The 14500-nt window shown below is 46.9% G+C and overlaps 1 long non-coding RNA gene across 2 annotated transcripts; it reads right to left on the bottom strand.

Moving 5' to 3' along the window:
- Positions 1 to 6370: 6370 nt before the first annotated feature.
- Positions 6371 to 14116, bottom strand: LOC111546645. Of its 2 annotated transcripts, none has more exons than XR_002732856.1 (2): positions 13277 to 14116; positions 6371 to 6848 (listed from the first exon to the last, which is right to left on the bottom strand). It is a non-coding gene; the product is annotated as an uncharacterized LOC111546645 (long non-coding RNA). The 2 variants fall into 2 exon arrangements; XR_002732854.1 differs by lacking the exon at positions 13277 to 14116 and adding an exon at positions 11932 to 12367.
- Positions 14117 to 14500: the final 384 nt, after the last annotated feature.

The raw sequence follows: 14500 nt of genomic DNA, 5'->3' as shown, positions 1-14500 counted from the left end.
CGCCCAGCTAGTTTTTTGTATATATATTTTTTTTAGTAGAGACGGGGTTTCACCGTGTTAGCCAGGATGGTCTCGATCTCCTGACCTCGTGATCCGCCCGTCTCGGCCTCCCAAAGTGCTAGGATTACAGGCTTGAGCCACCGCGCCCGGCCGATAGATAATTTTAACCCTCAATGTTAGGTTTGGGAGCTACATTAATATAAACTGAGACTCTGAAAGTCTTAACTGCCAGCCGGGCGCCGTGGCTCATGCTTGTAATCTCAGTACTTAGGAAGGCTGAGGGCCGGGCCCACTACTTAGGGAGGCAAGTAGATCACGAGGTCAGCCCCCTAAGATGGTAAAACCCCATCTCTACTAAAAACAAAAATTAGCCAGGTGCACTGGCAGGTGCCTGTAATTCCAGCTACTTCGGAGGCTGAGGCAGGAGAATCGCTTGAACCCAGGGGGCGGAGGTTACAGTAAGCAGAGATCAAATTTGAACCAGTTTTTTATTTAAACACTTAAGTTCTCAACCTAAGAACACGCTAAGCAGGGTCTAGTTTTTTGTTTTTGTTTTTGTTTTTTTTTTTTGAGACGGAGTCTCGCTCTGTTGCCCAGGCTGGAGTGCAGTGGCCGGATCTCAGCTCACTGCAAGCTCCACTTCCCGGGTTTACGCCATTCTCCTGCCTCAGCCTCCCGTGTAGCTGGGACTACAGGCGCCCGTCACCTCAACCAGCTAGTTTTTTTTTTTTTTTTTTTTTTTTTTGTTTTTTTTAGTAGAGACGGGGTTTCACCGTGTTAGCCAGGATGGTCTCGATCTCCTGACCTCGTGATCCGCCCATCTCGGCCTCCCAAAGTGCTAGGATTACAGGCTTGAGCCACCGCGCCCGGCCAGCAGGGTCTAGTTTATTGTTGCAAGAAACCTGAAAGCTGCAGCCAGAGGAACTGGGAAATTCCCTTTTCCTTTCTTAGCTTATTTGAGGAGGAAAGCACCCAAGCTCACACTTACTGATGAAACCAGAACTAGACTACAAACCTAAACTCCTAAGTTCTATGTCCTTTCTATCGCCGTTTGTCTTTTTTATTTTTCCTTTTTTTTTTTTTTTTTGAGATGGAGTCTCGCTCTCACCAAGGCTGGCTGGAGTGCAGTGGTGCAATCTCGGCTCACTGCAACCTCTGCCTCCCGGGTCCAAGCGATTCTCCTGCCTCAGCCTCCCAAGTAGCTGGGAGTACAGGTGCCTGCCACCATGCCCAGTTAATTTTTTGTATTTTTAGTAGAGATGGGGTTAACTTCTGACCTCAGGTGATCTACCCGCCTCAGCCTCCCAAAGTGCTGGGATTACAGGTGTGAGCCCCCACACCCAGCCATATCCTTTTTCAAAACTGAAAACAGATTGTCAATAAATGCACTCAAACCAGCTAGATTCATGACAAGTTAGAGATCAAAGGGACTTTAATCCATCCCCCACCTCCCAAACATCCACTAGAAATTGCATCTAATTGTGAATAATGTAAATTTACCTATAAAGTGATTGCAGAAATTCTGAAGACATGCTAGAGGAGCAGGAGTATCAAGGATTGAGATGGTTACTTAAAGCATCCTTTGGTCAAGGTTAAAGATGCCAGTGACTAGAAAGGAACTACTAGATCAGATCCCCTGGGGAAACATGCTCATGACATTCATGGTACCTTGGGAAACCACAAAAAATACCTCCAGGCCCCAGTCAGATGTTGACCTGAAGGAAAAATAGAGCCCGGTGGGATGGCCTGAAAGCAAACAATTTAATTGCTTTACTGTGCAGGATTTATTTGAACAATGGAGGGCCTTTTCAAGTCAAAATTTGCAGGATTTTATTGGGAAAACAAATGTATAAGCCTGAAAGAAAAAGGGGAGGAAAGGAGGAAGCAAACAGTGATGTAATATTTAAGCCCTAACCATGGAAATTACCTGGTTCTGCTTGAAAAACAGGAATAACCAAGGGAAAAGGAGTACAGCTATAAAGTCTTGCTATTTCAGGAAGAGTTAAGGAAATGGAAGGTTTCTGCTGCAACTGAGGTAACCCCAGCTAAACTCAAGTCTTGGAGAATCCAAAATGTGAAAAGCAAGTTTCAGCGCACATGACTAAGAATATCTTCCTGGTTCTTACAAATAGCTTGTTTGATTTTTTTTTTTTTTTTTTTTTTTTTTTGACACAAGGTGTCACTCTGTTGCCCAGACCAGTCTGAGTGCAATGGCATGATCTCGGCTCACTGCAACATCCACCTCCTGGTTTCAAGCGATTCTCGTGCGTCAGCCTCAGGATTACAGATGCCCAACCACTGTTGGTGGCTAATTTGTATTTGTATTTTTAGTGGAGTATTGTATTTTTGTATTTTTAGTGGAGACACGGTTTCATCACATTGGCCAGGCTCGTCTTGAATTCCTGACCTCAAGTGATCCGCCTGCCTCAGCCACCCAGTGCTGGGATTACAGGCGTGAGCCACCACGCCTGACCCAGTCTGATTTTCAGTTAAATGTGGACCGTCAATGTTGGAGTAAGAAAAGCACAGTGTAGTTTGTCATACTGAAAATACTCAATCTGAATAGTTTGAATTTTGTAACCTTAAATGAAGTCTTTGACTTTGTCACCAAAAAATGGTCTAATAGTAGTAGCAGCAACAGTAGCATGTGTGCCCATCAGTAATTCTTTTTTTTCTTTTTTGGAGATGGAGTCTCACCCCATCACCAGGCTGGAGTGCAGTGGTGTAATCTCGGCTCACTGCAACCTCCTCCTCCCGGGTTCAAGCAATTCTCCTGCCTCAGCCTCCTAAGTAGCTGGGATTACAGGTGTGCACCACCATGCCCGGCTAATTTTCATATTTTTAGTAGAGATAGGGTTTTACCATGTTGGTCAGGGTGGTCTCGAACTCCTGACCTCATGACCCACCCACCTCTGCTTCTGAAAGTGCAGGGATTACAGGTGGGAACCACTGCCACCGGCTGCCCATCAACAATTCTTATGTACATCTCCAGCACCTAGATATTTAATACTCCACTAAAAGGAAACAGGATTCCTTGAGTAGCAGTTGAGTCCACGCCTTGAGGCAGGAAAAAAATTAGGATGGATCTGGAACACCCTGTTCCTGCTTGGCAATGAGAATACTTTCAAAAACACCCAGAGCCATTTTTTTTTTTTTTTTTTTTTTTTTTGAACAGAGTCTCACTCTGTCACCCAGGCTGGAGTGCAGGCAGTGGGGCGATCTCGGCTCATTGCAATCTCCACCTTCTGGGTTCAAGCGATTCTCCTGCCTCAGGCTCCTGAGTAGCTGGGACTACTGGCACATGCCACCACGCCTGGTTAATTTTTGTATTTTTAGTAGAGACGGTTTTGCCATACTGATCAGGCTGGTTTCGAATTCCTGACCTCAAGTGATTCACTGGCCTCGGCCTCCCAAAATGCTAGGATTACAGGCATGAGCCACTTTGCCCAGCCGCAGAGCAGTTTTATTTTATTTTTATTTATTTATTTTTTTTTTTTTGAGGCGGAGTCTCTCTCTGTCGCCCGGACTGGAGTGCAGTGGCCTGATCTCAGCTCACTGCAAGCTCCGCCTCCTGGGTTTAAGCCATTCTCCTGCCTCAGCCTCCGGAGTAGCTGGGACTACAGGCGCCCGCCACCTCGCCCGGCTAGTTTTTTGTATTTTTAGTAGAGACGGGGTTTCACTGTGTTCGCCAGGATGGTCTAGATCTCCTGACCTCGTGATCCGCCCGTCTCGGCCTCCCAAAGTGCTGGGATTACAGGCTTGAGCCACCGCGCCCGGCCCGCAGAGCAGTTTTAAAGACAGAAGACCCAGCACGGCTGGGTGCCATGGCTCACACCTGTAATCCCAGCACTTTGGGAGACTGAGGCTGGTGGATGTTAGAAATGCTTGTTCCCCAGTGCCATAAAGAAATAGCACTTGGGCTGGGCGCAGTGGCTCAAGCCTGTAATCCCAGCACTTTGGGAGGCCGAGACGGGTGGATCACGAGGTCAGGAGATCGAGACCAGCCTGGCTAACATCCTGAAACCCCGTCTCTACTAAAAAATACAAAAAACTAGCCAAGCGACGAGGCGGGCGCCTGTAGTCCCAGCTACTCGGGAGGCTGAGGCAGGAGAATGGCGTAAACCCGGGAGGCGGAGCTTGCAGTGAGCTGAGAACCGGCCACTGCACTCCAACCTGGGCAGCAGAGCAAGACTCCATCTCAGAAAAAAAAAAAAAAAAGAAAGAAATAGCACTTGAACATAGATTTAATTTTCTCAGCAAGGCCATTTTTACTTTCTGCAGCAAGGGTACACTCCCCAGCAGTTTTGCCACAAGAGTACACCGAACAAAAGAGACAGGGTCATTTATAACCCGGTGCGTCCACCCTACTGCTGTGTCTGGTTTCCATTCACTGGAATTGGACCTCACATTCTGTATTTGTTCCGATTGGCTAGCGACTTAGAACTTTTCAAGAGGCAAAGGCAGAGGAGAACAAAGGAAGGAGGAAGTAACTTGCACGACGCTGAGAAAGGTAAAAAATCACCTCCAAATAAGGAAAAGGAACAGGCTATGATCTAATGCTTGCTTGGACCAGTATAAGCATGCCAGGGCAAATATTTAGGCTAAATTGTGGGAGCTAAGAACACGAAGTATATTGATTTATTACAGCTAGCAGATATTTAAGAATGTTAGCATGGGTGTTTGAATAAATTTTGCTTCTAGGAGAAGTTGGTATTTCTTTTTAATTAGATGGGGAGGAAAATCTCTTTGAAGAGGAACCTCTACTTCACTTTGGGTTTTGTTTTGTTTTGAAACAGAGTCTCTGTTGCCCAGGCTGGAGTGCACTGACTTGATCTTGGCTCACTGCAACCTCTGCCTCCCTAGTTCAAGCGATTCTCCAGCTTCATTCTCCAGAATAGCTGGAACTACAGGCTCCCGCCACCATGCTCAGCTAATTTTTGTATTTTTATTAGAGGCGGGGTTTCACCATGTTGGCCAGGCTGGTGTCGAACTCCTGACCTCAAGTGATCCACCCACCTTGGTCTCCCAAAGTGTTGGGATTACAGACGTGAGCCACCACGCCCAGCTTTTTGCAATCACCTGAGGTCAAGAGTTCGAGACCAGCCTGACCAATATGCCAAAACTCTGTCTCTACTAAAAATACAAAAATTAGCAGGATGTGGTGGCTCACGCCTGTAGTCCCAGCTATACAGGAGGCTGAGGTAGGAGAATTGCTTGAACCTGGGGGGATGGAGGTTGCAGTGAGCCGAGATAGCACCACTGCACTCCAGCCTGGGCGACAGAGTGAGATTCTGGCCCCCCGCCCCCCAAAAAAGAAGAGCCTGCCCAAGGGGTTTACTGGGCAAAATTAGTACCTTTTGAGTATCAATAACAAATCATTATGGTTACTTAGAATTAGAACAAAGCAGTGTTCATAATGATACTTAAAAGAGGAAAATGAATATAAAGAATAGAAAAAGTTCTAATATAAACTGGTGAATGCTTTTAATAAGCAGCAGTGTTGCTGGGCACGGTGGCTCACGCCTATAATCCCAGCACTTTGGGAGGCCAAGGTAGGCAGATCACCTGAGATTGGCAGTCGAGACCAGCCTGACCAACATGGAGAAACCCCCATCTCTACTAAAAATACAAAATTAGCAGGGCATGGTGGTGCATGCCTGTAATCCCAGCTACTCGGGAGGCTGAGGCAGGAGAATCACTTGAACCTGGGAGGCGGAGGTTGCGTGAGCCAAGATCAGGCCATTGCACTCCAGCCTAGGCAACAAGAGCGAAACTGTCTAAAAAAAAAACAAAATAAACAGGAGTGTTGATATACATGTCTGCTGATAAAGCATGGATTATATTCTTGTTTCTGTATGTGTAAACAGGAAGGCGTGAAATAAAACTGGTAAGCGTCATGGCCAGGTGAAGTGGCCAATGCCTGTAATCCTAGCACTTTGGGAGGCTGAGGCGGACAGATCACTTGAGGTCAGGAGTTCCGGACCAGCCTGGCCAACATGGTGAAATGCCATCTCTACTAAAAATACAAAAATTAGTGGGGCATGGTGGTGTGTGTGCCTGTAGTCCAAGCTAGTCAGGAGGCTGAGGCAGGAGAATCGCTTGAACGCAGGGGGCAGAAGTTACCCAAATTCTCCAGAAATATTGAACTTTCCAGGGAACTAAATTTTTGAGATGAACTCATGAATATTAAATTCATGAGACAGACATAACTTTCTATATAATTTTCAGCATTTTGTCTTGTAAATAGTCTCTACTTATGAAACACAGATATGTTAATAGACAAATCAGGTCAATATACCATAAATAACAAGAGTTATATGATTTGCTTTATGCGACCACCAGAGCTGGCGCCAGAGAAAAGGCAAGTACGCAAGATAAAAAGGAAACTTTATTACGTAGCCAATGTAAAGAAAGAGGAAGCGAGGTTCACCAGTCTCCGGCAGCAGAGGCCTAGGAAGTCGCTCTGGCGTTCTCTGGCGAGGTTCCTAGGTCCGCATATGAGGAGGGGCCGAGGAAGTTCCCGCTGCACGCCTGCCGGGAGCGGCTTTTATGTCTTGGGCCTGGGAGTGGGAGGGCGGTAGGCGGGATGCAGGCGGGTCAAGGGCCATGCGGTGGGCGCAGCCAGGTAGGTTTCGGTTTCTTCGGTCGCACGTCATGTTGCGCCTGCGCAGTTGACCTGTGCCTTTCCCAGGCGCGGGAAAGTTGGTGATGAAGAACCCGGAAGTACGCCATCTTACTCACCTTTGTTCTTTGTTTCCCTCTCCCTCCGTCCAGACATTATATACCTAAAAACTTAAAAGAGTATTTCATTTCCAGGAAAGGTATCAATTCTCTAAACATTTACATCTCTGAAACATAAAGGACATAAGAACCTCATGATGTAACAAGTAAAGCTTTGTTATAAAAAACAAACAAAAAAGGGACTCATCCTAAGGGTAAAGTAAAGGCTCAGCATCACACTGACCTGTGCAACCAACCAGGTTACACATTAACAGTAACCCAGGCCGGGTGCGGTGGCTCATGCCTGTAATCCCAGTACTTTGGGAGGCCGAGGTGGGCGGATCACGAGGTCAGGAGATTGAGACCATCCTGGCTAACGTGGTGAAACCCCATCTCTACTAAACAAAAATGAAAAAATTAGCTGGGGGTGGTGGCGGGCGCCTGTAGTCTCAGCTACTCGGGAGGCTGAGGCAGGCGAATGGCATGAACCCGGGAGGCGGAGCTTGCAGTGAGCCGAGATCGCACCACTGCACTCCAGCCTGGGCAACAGAGCAAAACTGTCTCTAAAAAAAACTGTGGGGAAAAGAAAGAAAGATCAGCCTGTTATTGTGTCTATATAGAAAGAAGTAGACATAAGAGACTCCATTTTGTTCTGTATTTGAGATGCTATCAATCTGTGACCCTGCCCCCAACCTTGTCCTTGCAAGAGACATGTGCTATGGTGACTCAAGGTTTAAAAGGATTTTGGGCTGTGCAGGGTGTGCTTTGTTAAACAAGTGCCTGAAGGCAGCTTGCTGGTTAAAAGTCACCATGATGGGTGCTGACGAGTCGATGGGTGCAGCACACCAACATGGCACAAGTATACATATGTAACAACCCTGCACGTTATGCACATGTACCCTAGAACTTAAAGTATAATAAAAAAATAATAATAATTTAAAAAAAAAGTCATCACCATTCTCTTAATCTCAAGTACCCAGGAATACGCATACTGCCAAAGGTCGCAGGGACCTCTGCCTAGGAAAGCTAGGTATTGTCCAAGGTTTCCCCCCATGTGATAGTCTGAAATACGGCCTCGTGGGAAGGGAAAGACCTGATCATCCCCCAGCCTGACACCCGTGAAGGGTCTGCGCTGAGGAGTACTAGTACTAGAGGAAAGAAGGCCTCTTGGCAGTTGTTGGCAGTGAAGATAGAGAAAAGCATCTGTCTCCTGCCCGTCCCTGGGCAATGGAACATCTCGGTATAAAACCCAATAATATGTTCTGTTTACTGAGAAAGGAGAAAACCGCCTTAGGGCAAAAGGCAGGACTTGCTAGCTCAAGTCTCACTAAAAAGGTTTATGGAGATGTTTGCATATGCATATCAAGGCACAGCACTTTTCCTTAAACTTATTCATGTCACAGAGATCTTTATTCATATGTCTTACTGCTGACCTTCTCCCTAGGATGATCCTATTATCCTGCCACTTCCTTTTCTTTAAGATGGTAAAGATAGGGGCCGGGCACGGTGGCTCACGCCTGTAATCCCAACACTTTGGGAGGCCGAGACGGGCGGATCACGAGGTCAGGAGATTGAGACCATCCTGGCTAACACGGTGAAACCCCGTCTGTACTAAAACAATACAAAAATTAGCCGGGCGAGATGGCGGGCGCCTGTAGGCCCAACTACACAGGAGGCTGAGGCAGAAGAATGGCTTGAACCTGGGAGGCGGAGCTTGCAGTGAGTGGAGATCGCGCCACTGCACTCCAGCCTGGGCGACAGAGCTAGACTCCATCTCAAAAAAAAAAAAGAGATGGTAAAGATAATTATCAATAAAGAGTAAGGGAACTCAAGAGACTGGTGCCGGCGTGGGTCCTCTGTATGCTGAGCGCCGGTCCCTTGGGCCCACTTTTCTCTCTCTATACTTTGTCTCTGTGTCTCATTTCTTTTCTCAAGTCTCTCGTTCCACCTAATGAGAAACGCCCACAGGTGTGGAGGGGTAGGCCACCCCTTCAAAAAAGAACAACAAAAACAGTAACCCAGATCCTGCAACTGTAGTTGGATTAAGATGGTGCTTCTTCTCAAGCCTAGTTGACATCCTGAATGACCAGAAAGGTATAAAAATGACTCTAGAAAGGCAACATTAATTCTCCTCCTAGGGTCTGGTGGAGTCTCCCCATCTTGCATCTCCCCCTCTGCAAGCCATCTACCTCTGCCCACCTGGGAATGAGGGATGAGGAGGGCTTGGGGACTGGGTGGAATTCTGCCAGCTGGAGAAGCCCTGTGGCAGCAAGGTCTATGTCGACATAGAGTATACCTTTCTTCAGCCACTGACTGCATGTGAATGACAATAAAACAGCTGGAGTCGACGGCCGTCAGAAGCAATCAATGATGAAGGGACTGAGCCATACAGACTAGGTAGGATGTGTATCAGATACTGTCACGACTCTCAGTGGGAACTGGGCAAGACAGAGAAGTTTGTGGTCTTGTCACTGACTTACCGAAATGTCTTGGGCTCTGCTTTTCAACTGGTTCCTCTATTGGACTCAAAGGTTGGGAGTAGGAGACAATATCCCAGGCTGACAAGGGCTTGCCCTTTATCCTGAACACCTCATTGCTTTCAGCCTGTGCCCCTTCTCCACCTTTGTCCTCCCAGTGGTTCGTATGTGGGAAGTCCGTCTCAATTTGTCTCGAACCAAGGATGAGGGTCTAGCCTCTGCCATGACGGTGGGATCTGAGGCCTTTCCATACCCAGTCTGGTGCCTGCCCCACACTGTACCAGACATTGAACTCCTGGACCACCTCCTCCTTCCCTTTATTACCCCTTTTCTTCAGCTCACTTAGCCCGGTGCCGTATCCAGCACCAAAAAACAAAAACAAAAACAAAAAAAAACCTAAGTGTTTGTCCTCTGCTGGGTTTGGGGACACAGGGAAGCCTTGGGGTCTGGAAAAAGGCTGCTCTTACCTAGAGTTTACCCATGGGCCAGGGGACTGCCATTCTCTTCACAGATACCCCTGCAAGAGGAATTTATTTTGGGGCATGGAAATGAGGACTTCATTTCATCAGAGGCTGGTGATGGTGGGGGGTGGACTTTTTGGTATTTGTTTTTTGAGACAGGGTATCACTCTGTTGCCCGGGCTGGAGTGCAGTGCTGCGATCTTGGCTCCCTGCAACCTTGACCTCGTGAGATCAAGCAATCCTCCCACCTCAGCCTCCTGAGTAGCTGGGACCACAGACATGCACCACTCTGCCTGGCAAATGAGTTTTTGTAACGTTAGGAGTAATGTTGCAAATTTACCTCTTCACTTTCTGAAGACACGTGAATATAGGACCAATGTATTTGTGACAAGCAAATGCACTAGTAGAGAAGGGCCATCCGCCCCGCCCCAGCTCAGATAGAGGTGCTGAGCCCATCACAGTTATTACATGTCTTAAGTTTTGTTCAGTTATAGCTCTTTTCCCTTCCTTGATGATTGAATTTACAAAATAAAGTAGGCTGCTCAGAAGGCCCTGGAAGTGAGGAGGGGCAAGGATCACTGATGACTAGTTAGGGAGGATGAGGGTTGTTTTTTGCCAAAAGCCTAAGTAGAGTGGATCTGGATTATCTGGCACCCTCCTGGATGAAACCCAGAGTACCTCCTGTGTGAAAGGGTCCCTGGATTTTCTCCAGCCCCCACCTGTCTCTACCTTCAGCCACATTCATGGCAGAGAAGAACTTACAGCCTGTTTCTTACCGGAGAGCAAAACTGGTCATCTGGCTTATGTTCATAGTACATTATCTTTACTATGTGCCAGGATATCACACTTAAAAAAGCCACACAAAAAAATGTAAAATACTTGAACAAGCTTGTATTATAATATTAACGAGAGTATCTGCTTTCTGGGCTAATGTGATCCATTCATTATTCCAGTTGGGTTTTAGTCCTTTGTAATATGTAGTAATTATGCTTTTCTTTCTGTCTTTTTTTCTTTTTTTGAGATACAGTCTCACTCTCTGGCCCAGACTGGAGTGCAGTGGCGCAATCTCGGCTCACTGCAACCTCTGCCTCCTGGGTTCAAGCGATTCTCCTGCCTCAGCCTCCCGAGTAGCTGGGATTATAGGCCCCCACCACCATGCCTGGCTATTTTTGTATTTTTAGTAGAGATGGGGTTTCACCACGTTGACCAGATTGGTCTCAAACTCATGACCTCAGGGGATCCGCCTGCTGCAGCCTCCCCAAGTGCTGGGATTATAGGCATGAGCCACCGTGCCTGCTCCCTTTTTTTTTTTTTTTTTTTTGAGACAGAGTCTCGCTCTGTTGCCCAGGCTGGACTGCCGTCACGCAATCTCGACTCACTGCAATCTCCGCCTCCCGCGTTCAAGCAATTCTCCTGCCTCAGCCTCCTAAGTAGCTGGGATTACAGGCATGTGCCACCACGCCCAGCTAATTTTTGTATTTTTAGTAGAGACGGGGTTTCACCATGTTGATCAGGCTGGTCTCAAACTCCTGACCTCATGATCCGCCTGCCTCGGCCTCCCAGAGTGCTGGATTACAGGCGTAAGCCACCGCGCCTGGCCCCCCATGCTTTTCTTAATACAAAAAAAGAAAGTATAAAAATAAAAACTTGAGGCTGGGCGCTGTGGCTCATACCTGTAATCCCAGCACTTTGGGAGGCTGAGATGGGCAGATCACGAGGTCAGGAGTTCAAGACCAGCCTGACCAACGTGGTGAAACCCCATCTCTACTAAAAATACCAAAAAATTAGCTGGGCGTGGTGGTGGGCACCTGTAATCCCAGCTACTGGGTAGGCTGAGGCAGGAGAATTGCTTGAACCCAGGAGGCAGATGTTGCAGTGAGCCGAGATTGTGCCACTGCACTCCAGCCTGGGTGACAGAGTGAGACTCTGTCTCAAAAAAAAAAAAAAATTTACTCTCACCAGCCCTTTCTAAGGAAGCCACTAGTGGATTTGCCCCCAGCATTTTGAGAGAGGACATCAAAATAAGAGGAAGCCAAAAATTCAGGAAATAGCAGGTCCCAAAGAGGAGAGAGAAGGGAAGTCCCAGGATGACTGCAAGGGAGCCCTGCAATTATAGCTGTGCAACATCCTGGAGGGCAACCAGTTCAGATTGGGGCAGAAGAGCGCTGCAAGTAACCGCTGATACCCGACTAAAAGTGAATTCAGCACTAGATGTCTGTTATCTCACATAACCAGAAGTGCAAAGTTGGCAATTACAGGGTTGGTTCACTCACCCTTAATGATGTTAGAATTCTGAGTTTGCTTCTCTGAATTATCTTGGCTCTTCCTCACAGCGAAAAGATGGCAGATGTAGCTACAAACTTCATGTTCTCAATCGGGTAAAAATAAGGAGAATTTCTCTTCGAACGATCCTCCCACAAAGAGAAAAATCTCATCTAACAGCCCCATCCCATCAGTCTTCCCCTCAGATTCCACTGGCCAGATGCCATTTTCAAAAAGTTTATAAACATGGTATTGTTTTTCCCCTTATTACACGTAAAGCATAGATGCCAAGTTTTAAGTCTACAACGCCTCTAAGAGTTCTACTTCAGGCCGGGCGCGGTGGCTCAAGCCTGTAATCCCAGTACTTTGGGAGGCCAAGACGGACGGATCACGAGGTCAGGAGATCGAGACCATCCTGGCTAACACGGTGAAACCCCGTCTCTACTAAAAAATACAAAAAACTAGCCGGGCGAGGTGGCGGGCGCCTATAGTCCCAGCTACTCGGGAGGCTGAGGCAGGAGAATGGCATAAACCCGGGAGGCAGAGCTTGCAGTGAGCTGAGATCCCGCCACTGCACTCCAGCCTGGGCGACAGAGTGAGACTCCGTCTCAAAAAAAAAAAAAAAAAAAAAAAAAGAGTTCTACTTCATCTACTGTTTACTGCAAATCCTGCCGTTAGGTCAAAACAAGCTTGATGCTGCTTTGTAACACATACCACAAATCCTGTCCCTTAGTTGCCTAAGGTATATAAGCCCTGGGACCATGATGATCCACCAGGGGATCCACCATCTTATCTTGCAGCCACCCCGAAACACGGCTTCTGCTCCTGTGTATAAGGCCCCATTAAATGTTTGTTTCTGAGAAACTGGATTTGTCCACCTTTCTTCCACCTCTCAGTTTCCTCAGCTTTTGTGGCTAGGTTTGCATAGACCTGCCCACCACAGAATCAGAAGTCATGGCCTCAAGACTGTTGGGCTAGATAAAGCAAACATGAGAGCATAGATACTAGAGCCAGAATGTGTGGGGTTTTCATCCTGTCTTTACCAGTCACTGTGACCTCAGGAAAGTTATTTAATCTCTCTTTATAAAACTTTTTGTATGTAAAATGAGGATAATAGTATCTACCTCAAAAAGTTATTATGGTTAAATGTCTACAAAGCATTTTCAACTGCCTGGCATCCGGTGCTATGTAAGTGTGCAACACAAAATAATTATGTTAAATGCCTAAAAACTTGAGCCTTGAAAACTGAGGTGGTCAGTCCCATGAAATTCCAGAGGTCTATATATCATGATCTTATGAACTCTTTCTGTTATAAACAGGGGAGGAAAAAATAAAAGGAGAATATCATAAAATTACCCTCAGAAAAATTCCAGACCAGGTCGGTCTCCTTCTTGGAGTGTCTGAGCTTAGAATGCTGTTATGCAGAATCAGATGAACTCCAGATATATAAACTCTGACACTCTGAACTTGGCCTTAAGTACCTGCAAAGACCCAGGATCCATTTGTTAACACTCAAATGACCACTGTGTTTATTGTATAAAGGGAGCATTGGAGTTAGCTATTAGAACACTACTAGAGTCATTTTTGTCTGTCTCTTTGGAGACAGAGTCTCATTCTGTTGCCCAGGCTGAGACGCAGTGACATGATCACGGCTCGCCGTAGCCTAAACCTCCTAGGCTCAAGCTATCCTCCTGCCTCAGCCTCCTGAGTAGCAGGGACTACACACACATACCACCACACCTGGATAATTTTAGTACTAATTTCTAGAAATTGAGAGACTAGATTAGGCAACCGAGTTTAGCTCCAAGTTTACAACTTCCTTAAAATTTAGCATAAACCAATGAGCACCCTGACAGAGAGGAAATGAACATTGAGCATTGAGTTTTTGTATTTTTTGTAGAGATGGGGTTTCATCATGTTGCCAGTCTGGTCTCAAATTCCTGGGCTCAAGCAATCCACCCACTTTAGCCCCCTAAAGTGCTGAGAATACAGGTGTGAGCCACTGTATCTGGCTGGCATTTGTAAAAGGAGTGATAAAGAATGGGTTCCTATTTCCATCAAAAGAGAATACAGGCCAGACACAGTGGCTAAGGCCTGCAATCCCAACACTTCGGGAGGCTGAGGCAGGAGGCGTGCTCGAGCCCAGAAGTTTGAGACCAGCCTGGGCAACACAGGGAGCCCTGTCTCTAAAAATAAAAAAATACATAAATAATTTTTTTTTTTTTCTGAGACAGAGTCTCGCTCTGTTGCCCAGTCTGGAGTGCAGTGGCCGGATCTCAGCTCACTGCAAGCTCTGCCTCCCGGGTTTATGCCATTCTCCTGCCTCAGCCTCCCGAGTAGCTGGGACTACAGGCGCCCGCCACCTCGCCCGGCTAGTGTTTTGTATTTTTTAGTAGAGACGGGGTTTCACCGTGTTAGCCAGGATGGTCTCGATCTCCTGACCTCGTGATCCGCCCGTCTCGGCCTCCCAAAGTGCTGGGATTACAGGCTTGAGCCACTGCGCCCGGCCAAATAATTTTTTAAAAAAAGACAATATAGTACACGGAGAGAATAAAATGTCTGAGTCTTATTTTTAAAAAA

The sequence above is a fragment of the Piliocolobus tephrosceles genome, chromosome 11 (genome assembly GCF_002776525.5).
Source record: "Piliocolobus tephrosceles isolate RC106 chromosome 11, ASM277652v3, whole genome shotgun sequence".
In the NCBI taxonomy this organism is placed as follows: domain Eukaryota; kingdom Metazoa; phylum Chordata; class Mammalia; order Primates; family Cercopithecidae; genus Piliocolobus; species Piliocolobus tephrosceles.
This window is presented reverse-complemented; position numbering and strand designations above follow the sequence as displayed.